Source organism: Hirundo rustica, chromosome Z, assembly GCF_015227805.2.
Source record: "Hirundo rustica isolate bHirRus1 chromosome Z, bHirRus1.pri.v3, whole genome shotgun sequence".
In the NCBI taxonomy this organism is placed as follows: Eukaryota; Metazoa; Chordata; class Aves; order Passeriformes; family Hirundinidae; genus Hirundo; species Hirundo rustica.
The window spans coordinates 38,572,823-38,584,869 of NC_053488.1; positions in this window are offsets into that span (position 1 = coordinate 38,572,823).

The following is a 12,047-nucleotide window of genomic DNA, read 5'->3' on the forward strand; positions in this document are numbered from 1 at the left end:
TAATAAATTATGTAATTTTAAGCAGAGGAATAACATTTGTTGGTAGCAGAAATACAATATATATGTGGTTTCCAGATAGGCCACACACCAGACAGTCAGATCAGGAAGCCTCTGTTTATCCTGAAGTGGCAGTGTTAGCAAGCGCTGGTCTTTTGAGCTGTCTTTCAGGTCTGAATACCGAATGTAAGCATTATTCTTCCCATTTCTTGTATGTGATTATTCATACATATACCCCAATTCCCTGATGAAATAACAGAAAAGAAGTATCTGGTCCATGCATGCTGATGGATGCATTCTTTAGTGTACATTCATATCAATTTTCCTGCCAAGAGTCAAAGTTTGACTTGAAAGACAGTGCTAGAATCCCCTGCTGCTTGTGAGAGCTCCTAAATAGAGAGGTCATCATTGGTCCCAGGTCCTCTGTGGAGACACAGGAACAGCCAACTCCCTGCCCACATCCTCTGGTGACACTGAAATCCCACATTCTGTTTTGCTGTGGTGTTTGTACTACTTGGATTAACTATAATCTTCCTCTTTTCCACACTTACATTAAATCACTTCTATCTTGTTTATATCTAGCCTTCCTAAGTATTTCCTCTCTTTGTCAATATAAGGATCCCAAAGCCCAACTACAGCCAGTAGTACTAGTTTCTATCATACTGATAATGAATGCACACAGAATTTTTAACCCACTACTGCCTATAAAATTATATTCTTGTTAAGAGTCTTGAATTCCATTTAGAGACATTGATTATCTATCTTCCGATGTCATATTTAGACTTTTAGTCTTCACCTTTATGCCACATGTAACATTCAAATTATGTACTCTATCTAATCTCTTCTATGCTTTTACCTTGGTTGTTCCATGTAGCCATGTTTCTGCTTTACTGTTCAGCTTTATTTATTGTAAATTCCTCATAAATTCAGTTTGCTTTCCTAATCCTTGAATTTCACCATTTATTTAATCTCTTTCTCTGCTTTTCAGCTTCCTACAACCTGCCCTGGTGCTTCCTAAGATTCAAGAAGCTGCACAATTTCTGTTCACCATCAGTCTCCTTCAAATGTCTCCGAAGACAGTTTACTGAAGACAGTTACCAGAAAACTTTCCTGCCCCTGCTTTTTGTACTTCTTGTTATTGTTTGAACCCAATATCCTCAAAACTTTTATTCATATTGTTCATATAGTAAGTTACAGAGTGAAAATTAACATTTTCAGAGGACACACATTTCTTTTTGATGACTGCAGAGGACTCTTTGTACATTACCTGTTTAAAAGAATAAACACTGAAAATTTGAAGTATAAATATTTTTAATGAGAAGCCCCTCTGTTCCCTGCCATTTTTATAAATCAGCCATTTCACAAGATTATTAAGAATTCAACTCAGCTAGGGTTTCTCTTTTTCACTGGGAATCACCAATTTTCAAAAATGATTTTGTTGAAACTGAGCAGTAAGATCAAAATATAAAGAGGGGAAAAGGGTTTGTTGCCAGTGAGTCAGAAGACCAGGCAGGCAGTGTGGTGTCACCTTCCAATAGGAGGAAAGAAGGGATAAGGCCCAGGAGCTGGTTCCTGCCTTTGGGTGTGCCCAGTGGGCTGGGAGCTCTTTCTGGATGTTGTAGGGTGTTTTTGCACTGTGATCAGTGTGTTGACTGAGACACTCACATTAATGGCAGTCCATGAGGGTGCCAGCAGTGATTCCATATGTTTAAGTGTGCTTTCTCCCAAAGCTCTTCTCAGCACACCTAAGTTCTGAGCCAAGAGAAAACATTTAAATTCAATTTTGAGGCATTCCAGGAAATGGAACAGACTGTACAGCTACAGAAGCCCAGAATTATTTCCCACCCTGGTTACACTTTTTAGACTGTAAGGCATCTCTGTTGTCCCCAGGAGGATGGGTTTGCATTAACCTGTACATTCAGATTTGTTAACCGTTTGACGTTGTACCAGAGAGAATTGTACGTGAACATCCACCACCCACGGTTGCCGCGTGTTAACACACTCATCTCCGTGAGCAGATGTAGGTGGAAGAGTCTGCACTGCAAACAGGTGAGTTGGACACTTGATGGCAGTATTTGCTCTGGCTTCTTCCACCGGTGACTCCATTGGCTCTGTTTAATGCAGTCTCCAGAGAGCTGTAGGCATTTTGGGAAGGGGGCGCAGGGTGGGAGGGACTCACAGAAGATGAGTGGAAGGACATTAAATATGATTTAGTCTCTTCAGTCCTAATTCCACAGCTGTCAAAAACTATTTTCCTTTAACCATTTCATTTTCTTAGTTATTGTTGACTTTCTGCCTGGGGAGGTCTCATTGACTCTGCTAGCTCAATCTCAGGACAAAAGCTACATAAACAGATTCGAAATCTATCACAGTGCAGCTAATAACATTGATCTGGTTTCTATTGATTAAAAGTGAAGGTAGGGTTGTTATGACAGCATTACCCTCCAATAATTATTGTCTTCAGGGGACTACAATTCTTCTGCAGTGGCTGAAGTACTTGTCAACTTGAATGGGCTGTAGAATGTGTCTAAAGAGGTGAGTAGGTGAGAACAATCCCCAGGTGTAATGAGCAGCCTCCTACACAGATTCCTGCTGGTTCACAGCTAGTGATACTTTTGGATGCGATTATCTGAGAGTGGCTAACCTGTACAGATGACCAAACCAATGCCCTGCTAATGTTGCACAGAAATGACAGAGGTAGAAAGGTGTCAAGAAAGCATCTGGAGGGAGTTGGCAAGTGCACCACAGCTTGATACAAGGACTAAGGTGAACAGGAATGTACAAACCATACCAATACCTAATTTCAACCCCTTCTGTGTTCTGAAATTTGTATCAAACCTACCTTATAATCAAATAAAATTTGTGTAAATTATTGTGTTTCAGGGTGCAATGGTTTTAATTTAACAAAAATGGGCAGTAACACCAATTAATGTAGGGGGTTTAGTATTAATTTTTGTGGGAGGGAGAGATTAGGAGAAAAACAAACAAAGCAGGCTTAAGCTTAAAAAATGAACAAAAATAGTTTTATTAACATATATTAAAAGAATGAGGAGGAGAGAAAAAAATGAGAAAATGAAAAACTTAAACTAAAACAGAATGATACTTTAAAACACACTTCTTTCATCTTACAAACTATTAACTTTCTTATTGAACAACATAGAAAGACACAACTTAGGATTTTCAGTCAGTTTCACTACTTAGACATAACCATTCATTACTTTAGGAGAAGAGTCTCTCTAAGATCTTTTTATGAAGACGTTTGTCACAAGACAAAATAGTCTAGTGCTCTCAGTGTTATGCAACTGCTGCCGCCCGGAGTTTTCGCAGACTGTGATGTTCTATGCGCAGAACTTCTCAGTGTATCTGGGGTATTATTTATGAATAATCTAAAATTATCTTTGTCTCAAGAGGCTGAGACCTCCTTTTTAACCTAGGAGCTGGGGGTTTCAAAGTTCCCAAATAAATCTCAATTACATCAGTCCTTAATTTTGATTAGAATAGCATTCTACCCAAATAATACTAAGATGCTGCAAAGAACAGTTAATTTCTTCATAATTTACCTTAGAAAAGTCTGGTTAAAAATGTCTACTTCTTCAATCCTATTGCAATATTATTAGTTCATTCACTTCTCGTCTAACTGACTTCATGCGGTGTCTGTTCCATGTACCTTTTTTTTTTTTTTTTTTTTTTCTTTCTTTCTTCTTTCTCTCAAGGAAGAATTGTGCATTAAAAGTTCTGTGTTGCTAAGAAAGGGTTACATCTGCCCGGGCCTGAAAAGGCCACATGGAAGCACTGAGGCTGCAGGAGCTGAAGGAAATGCAAAGCTGTGCTGATGGAAGAAGCTGGTAGATGTCCTTTTTTCCACCCCTTGGTCTTATCCAGGGCGGTCGAGCTCGGAGCTACCACTAAGCTGTAAAGAGGCTTCACCCGGGCTGCTCCCATGTGAGCGGCAGCTCTCAGAGGCTCGGCCGGGCCTGGCCCAGCCGCCCAGAGGGCAGAGGGCCCGACCACAATGTTACCTCATGGCAGATCACCGAAGCGAGAGAGCGACTGATCTCCAGCAGTTAAATGTCCCCTCCAAAGTCTCATCCACATTTCCCATTGGTCAACTTAGCTGCCAATATCCTGGATAGCTTTTTGATAGGTCCTTGTTCTCCTCCCCAAACCACTCCACGGTTAGGGCAGGGAAAAAATGGCTCACATTTTCCTATAACTAGAAAACAAAATTGTGCCAACCCATGATACAGGGTTTGTTTGTTTGTTTGTTTGTTTTGTCTGGTTGTTTGTTTTTGTTTTCTGTACATGAACAGCAGATTAAAGTGGTGCCATTAGTAAAATCTACATTCTGATGCTGCAGTAAAATTAAACAATGTAGAGTTCTAGGCAGATATTTTCTTTCCTAAATGCAATCAGCTTTTTGCAGTTACTTAGAACAAAATATATTTTAAGATCCCCCTCTCCCAGTTTCAGTTCTGTTGTTCCTTGTTTCAGAGGAGAGAATCTGTTGGTCTCATGTGATCGTTTTTCCAGGGTGCAATAAATTCATGTTACATTATGGCTTTCTTCACGATGCTCAAAACTCTGGATTTTGGTCCTAAAAAATGACATCAGGATTTAAAAAAAAAAAAAAAAAAAATCACACTAGAAAATAACTCAGTCTCCCTCAAATGCTAAGAGACGTCTTTAGTTGATATAAAGCACTATATATTTAATATTGCCTGCTTTTATCTGACCTACTTAGTAATAATTTTAGTGATGAGGCTGGGGGATTTTCATGTCCAGTTGGGTCATCCTTCCATATGTTTTAATTTGAAAAGCAATAAATAGAATTTTTCTCCTCTTACTACATGGGAAGTTCAGTCTCCTTCTGGTGGTTGTTTTTACCAAGCTGAATTATTCCTCATCCCCTTGAAATTCTTGGTAATAAATTAATAATTTATGCTAAGTGAAGCAGTACTGCTGGGAGTTGAACTAATCAGAATTCAAAAGTTACAGGGCCCGTTGAAAACATTTGTAGTAATCACTATGGCTCCAGGACGTACTAAGATGTGTGTGTGTGTGTGTGCGTGCACATGCACATGTTTAGAGAGAGAGGAAAGCTTTGGCCCCTTTTTCATTTCCCAAAGGAATGACTAGCAATTGCTGGATTTAGGAAGACAACAATCCACTGAGTAATCTTGCTCAGAACACTCTGGCAAATGAAATTCCCCTCCATGGAAATTTTAAAAAATATTCTCTTCTCTTTGGAAAAAGTAAATTAATTTTCCAGCATTTTCAGTAGGATGAAGAATTTTGGGATCTTTAGTTTGCAGTAGTTAAAATAATTTATTTAGCATATAGTTGTAGAGGTTTTTTATTGTTTCCTTTGGGAATGTGCATTCTGAACTTAATGACTTGGCTATGAGTCTCCCAGGGAGAAGCTAGCTGTTCAGAAACCTACTGTTGAGGGTCTCTCCAGCTCTGGATACCTAGTAGGAACATGATACCATCCTGCAACTGGAGCCCATGTTGTTTCCAATACTTTTCCTGAGCTAGCTGGTAGAGTTCAGAGAGGGTACAGCCTTGCCTGTTTTGTTGGACTCAGTTCATGAAATATTTCAGTTTTCACAGAGCACAGTTTAAAAAATTATATGAAAAGCCATATCCCATGTAAACTCCTGGCCAATTCTCTTCCATAGACAGGTCAGTACTGGGGATACTGGAAGGACAACACAGAAACAGTGGTTGCTGTTGTGTCCCAAGGCACCACTTCTGGAGAGTGGTTTATTGCTTCATACTGGAACTGTAATGACAATGGCCATTGTGAGACAAACCCACATAATTTATTAAAACCCATTATATATTTATACCCTGGTATCTCATGTAATCTTTCTTTGCTGTCCTCCCAAGTGAGTCTATGTAGCCAAGCCCCTGTTGCCCTGGGTTGCATGGGTTGTTACAGGTCCTGAGCTGTGCATTCCAAGGTACTGAGGCATTCCAAGAGTGAACTGTAAAAACGGAGATAGCTGTGTAATGTATTTGCTATGGGTGACAGGAATATTTTCGTGAAATACAGTCTTCTTTTTTTCAATTTAGTCAGCTTCTCCATTTTTTAGTAAAACAGGAAATCTCCCCTCAGCTCTGATCCCCCACCCCCTTAAGACTCCAAATCAAAGAAAGTACAAAGGTGCTCATTGAGAAAAAAAGTAATTGTTCTTGTGAATAAAGAATTAGTCAGGTACCCGCAGATGGTGATCCAGAGTATGTAATACTATTTTCTACTTTACCCAAACAGAAAAAATCCATAGCAATTTTATGGTAAAAGGGATTTTTGGAGGGACTGTTCCATTATCTTCTTGAATACACAGATGATAATGACTTCATTTGAAAAGATGTCCACTATATGGAGCTCCCAGTAATTTAAACTAAAACTGCAAAACCTACACATAAAAAATGGCTGCAAGTTTTTAAATGTCTTGGATAACTTAATTTACTCAAACTCAGATTCTCTTTCGTGCTTCTAGGAAATATAGAAATAATAACAGAAATAAATAATTGAACAACACACCGCCCAAACAATAGAACAAAAAACCAAAAAAATCCAACCAAACCAGAAACAATTCAGAGAATAGAGGCTAGAATTTCTGCACTGCAAATATCAGTCCTGAACTATCTCTTTGCTTTCCCAGTTTCACAAACAGAAAATAATCTACAGATTTAAAATTATAGGGTGTTGGGTTTGGGTTGCAATCTTTTGTGAATGATTTGTTTGGGTTTTCGTGATTTTTTGGTCTTTTTTTTTTTGTTATTTTATAATTGGTGGTGGCGGTGGTGATGCTGTTTTGAGTTTTGGGGGTTATATGTGTTGGATTCTAGTTTTGGGCTTTATTTTTTGTTTGGTTTGGGGGTGTTTTTAGCTTTAGAGTTTGCATAGAGGACCTAAACCAGCAGCCAGAAAGCAGAAAGCTTTGTCTCCCTTGTCAATTAAAAACTGGTTTGCATGAGCAGAGAAGAGTTGTATTCTTGCAACCACCCACTCACCTGTTCATCAGCACATCTATACGAATGGCAAGGTCAGGGCTTTTCTCCATATACAGAAGTCACTTGTCTAAAGATACCCTTAGCAGTCTGGTTAATTTAGTTTTATAGATTCCCTTAATCTTAGATGTTAAAGGAGCTGCAAAGTTGTTGAAATGGTCTAAATATCTCATCTAAATGTTGAGATAAAATATTGATCTGAAACTTGCCCAGGATTTTAAACCACATGTAGTTCAAGACATGTTCATAATATACTTTTCTCTAACTTTATGGTGGTCATTCAGAATTCTAATCTGGGGGTTTTTTCCCTTCTATATCAAGAGCAATCGTCCTGATTGCTTGATTTTGACTCACCCTCAGTGGCATATTTTAATGATAACAGTTAAGACATGCAATATTTAAGTCTTCTCTAAGTCTTCTCTACCATCATCTGCTCCATGCAGCATTATAATTTTCAATAAGAAAAGTGTTGATATGTTTGATCTTCATGGTGTAATTTCAAAAACAAATTCTTGAAGCAGGGCTCAATCACAATGAAACTCATAAATACATCAACAATGGCATTTGCTCTTGGCTTGAACTTCAGGAGAAAGCTTTTTGAATATTGAGTCAAAAGAATATAAAAATCAAAGCAATGTGCCCTTTACCCTGTTACAAGATTCTTCTAACTCTGACCGTTGTAACTCTGGTCCCAGTGATCTCACTGTGTTTAATTACCATGGGCATACCTAAGAAGTAAGGCAATGTTTTGTATCAACAAGGTTTTTGCAAGTTTTCCTACAATTAGTAGGAATTTCCTGTAAATGGTACCCTTATCTTTCTTATGGATTCTATAGCTTCACTGACACACAGATATCATCTCTCCCTTTTTTGTTCTATGAAATGTCTTTTGCTCCCATATAAGGGGATCTCTTCAAAAGCTAGGAAGCATGAATCCTCTTTAAAATAAGTAAGAAAAAAACCAAAAAACAAAATACCCAACCAAAAAACCCAAACCAAAACACGCTGGAACAAGGTTTTCTCAAACTGTGATTTCACGAGATGTCGGTTTGCAGTACTTACATATGGATCCAAAAAGCTGTACTACTATGATAAAACATACCAAAGTAGTTGTAGGGGTTTTAGTGTTAATATTTTTGTGGGAGGGAGAGATTAGGAGGAAAATAAACAAAGCAGGATTAAGCTTAAAAATGAACAAAAATAGTTTTATTAGCATATATTAAAAGAATGAGAAAAGAAAAAAAGTTGAGAAACCAGAAAAAACTTAAACTAAAACAGAATGATACTTTAAAACACGCTTCTTTCCTCTTACAAAGTATTAACTTTCTATTGAACAACACAGAAAGACACAACTTAGGATTTTCAGTCAGTTTCACTACTTAGACATAACTACACATTAGTCTAGGAGAAGAGTCCTTCTAAGATTTTTTATGAAGATGTTTGCTACAAGACAAAATAGTCCAGTGCTCTCAATGTCACACATCTGCTGCCGCCCGGAGTATTCGCAGACTGTGATGTTCTATCCACAGAGCTTCTCAGTGTATCTGGGGTATTATTTATGAATAGTTCTTCTGATCTAAAATAATCTTTGTCTCAAAAGGCTGAGACCTCCTTTTTGACCCAGGAGCGGGGGTTTCAAAGTTCCCAAATAAATCTCAATTACATCAGTCCTTAATTTTGATTAGAATAGCATTCTACCCAAATAATACTAAGATGCTGCAAAGAACAGTTAATTTCTTCATAATTTACCTTAGAAAAGTCTGGTTAAAAATGTCCACTTCTTCAATCCTATTCCAATATTATTAGTTCTTTCACTTCTCATCTAACTGACTTCATGCAGTGTCTGTTCCATGTACCTTCTGTTTTTTTCTTTCTTCTTTCTCTCAAGGAAGAATTGTGCTTTAAAAGTTCTGTGTTGCTAAGAAAGGGTTACATCCACCCGGGCTTGCAAAGGCCACGTGCACGCGCTGGGCTGCAGGGCTGAAGGAAAAATGCAAGGCCGTGCTGATAAAGGAAGCTGGTAAATGTCCTTTTTTTCCACCCCTCGGTCTCATCTAGGGTGATCCAGCTCAGAGTTGTTATGGAGCTGCAGGTTTGCTTTCTCCGCTGCCAGCGGTGATTAAGCTGGGCCATGTTTTGGCCCCTTGGGCCGTGGTCTGAGCACACGGCCCCGCACTGCCGAGCTGCCGCTGCCCCTCTCCCCTGCCCGCAGGCAAGGGAAAGGGGCTCAGCCGGCCCCGGCTCTCTCTGTGCGGGCAGCGGCCCTCAGACACCCACAGGCCCGGCCCGGCCGCCCAAAAGGGCAGCAAGGCCCGACCCGAGGCTGCCCGCCACCCATGATGTTACCTCATTGCTGATCCTAAAGCGAGAGAGCGAGCGGTCAGCTGCAGATGGGTTTTAAATGTTCCTTCCAAAGTGGCACTGACAGTTCTCACTGGTCAGCTTAGCTGCCAATATCCCAGCCTGCTTTTGATAGGTCCTTGTCCTCCTCCCCCCCAGCCCACGCTACGGTCAGGGCAGGGAAAAACATTTTACATTTCTCTATATCTAGAAAACAAAATTGTGCCAACCCATGATAGTAGTATAAGTTTACCTTCCCCTCCCAAAGTGGTTTTAACATAGTCTATTTGTGGTATTTCAGGCAAATTTTATTTTGGAATAAACATAATTTGCCATAACTTTCTATTGGATCAGGGATTGTTTGCTATAGTTAATTTGATAAAAAATGCAATTATATACCTACACCTGATTCAAATCAAATTCATAATATCTGGTAATTCAGTAGTTTAAAGCTCCGGTGTTACTGACTCTGAAACTGCATTTTATTTTATGGACAGATGTTCCCTTTTGAGTGCAGCATCAGCTGAAGATATTATTGTTTGCTCCCTCTGTGTATCTTTCTTGGATGGTTTCAAATTTCCACCTCCCACTGTTGTGTCTTGTTAAACTGGTCCTAGAATACTTCTTAATTCAGATCTGGCAAAATAAAATTAATTCAAATTATTACATGAACTGTTGAAATCAATGCAGCTGGTTTGCTGGCAGCTAAAAAAGAATCATTCACACACTGCACTGCAAGGGTGGCAACCTCCTGCAAGAAAAGAGTTGCTAGCACCTGGGGTGTGGGAAAAGAGAAATCTTTAAGTAGTACATCTGTGAAAAGCAAAGATCTCTCTGCTGTTTTTGTCTTTAATTGGAAGACTTATCACCTCATTAAAGACAAATTGTAAATGAGCTAAAACGCTGAACCAGTATGAAATAAGGTGGTAACTACTGTAATTGTAGTTACAAGAACATCAGACTGCTCTTGAAGGATGGACTGTTGAGTGGTCTTCTGGCATATTCTATGAGAGTATTATGAAGAGCTGACCTGTTGCCACTTAAAATCTAGTATTCAGATCAATGAATATGAACATCTGGAAGTCAAAGTCATGGTGCAGTACATAAATATAAACCCTAGAGCTTTAAGCCCTTCTCTCATTTTATAGTATGTAAGGGCACTGTATTTCAGAGAGGCATTCCAGAAAATCTGTAACCTGAACAAGTCAATAGGAAATACCTGAAAGCAGGGATATGGTGAAATTTTATCCCTTTGAAGAGGGCTGAGGAGTTGGTTGGGGCTATCTTAATATGTTACACCACCCTCAGTGCTTGATCTTAAAGCACTCCTCCATGTAGACAGGTTTGCTGGTACAGGTCTTCAACTTGTGGTTCTCAACTTTTTGCTTGTCTCCAACAAGTTATTTTCTCCTGTGCACATATCATGATTGGGTAGAAAGTATAAAATTTCTTGGACCAAAAAAGAGGTATGTTATAAATGAAATGGACCAAATTCGATAAATCAAAATTTGGAATTTTATTGAGAGACAAAATGACAGTCTCGGACAGCCACAATTAAAAGGACAGCGTCGAGCCTAGGCTCGGCGCCGGGTGAACAATGATAACACACTCTGCCAGTCTGTTATCCCCCAAGTTCACATTTTCGGTTTGCAGCAGTCTCTTTTTATACACTGGATCACGGAGAGAGGCTCGGGATTTCGACAGTCCTTCCTCCAAGGCATCTTCATTAATCATGCAGGTCTCAGTTCCAAGAGTCTGAATAGATCGGAGGAGGAGGCCAATACTGTTAATGGCTGGGTCCAGGTGTGGTGTGGAGATGTTAATTTTTGGCGGAGACGATCTAGATATCGATCTAAGGTAATCATCTGGTTCTCCGGGCTATCATCTCCGTTTTCCGTCGCCTTTTGTTCCCTTTCAAGGATTCCCGGCAGCGGCATTTTCTCGTTCCTCTTTCTGGTAATTCCAATCATGTTTTCCTCGTGTCCCTCCCATGCCTTTTTGGGCTAGAGAAATTCCTTTATTTTGTTGTGCCACCTTTTCCTGAGTTAATTCACAATATGCTGGTTTGAACAAAACTTAACTTATAACATGCTAGTTTATACAAAACTTATATTTATATGGCTTGTATTACATTTTATATACTATTAACACGAATTAACTTTAGAACATATATCATAGGTAGCTTACTGTTTAAGCTGGTAGGAGAAAGGGATGTCAGTTCATAATCCTAGTTTTCTCTATATATTTTCTGATGCTGTAAAACATGGTTGATTGGTTGGCTTTCATATCTTGAATTCTACCAGACGAGGCTTACAAACTGATTCTCTGCTGCCTATATGACTCCACTATTTGGTAGCTTATTACCAAAATGAGGTGCCCTCTTTTGGCTACATTTTGAGAGAAAGCAGTGAACAAACTTTGATCAGAGTCTGTGTGTAAGAAATGTACTTGCAATATTCAACTGGACAGGACTTATCAAAGAACTCTTTCTTGTATGCTTTTGTGGCAGTCAACTTTAGAATCCTGGTCAAGTTTAGAAACAGAACTGATAATGTCTTACAAAATTTCAAGTTAAACAGGAGAGTTAATACACCTTTCCTAGCCTCATCTTCACATCTGAATGGAAATTCAGATATGGATGCATTCACACCAGATTGTGGCTACAAATCCTGCTTGGAGCATATCTGTAAGAC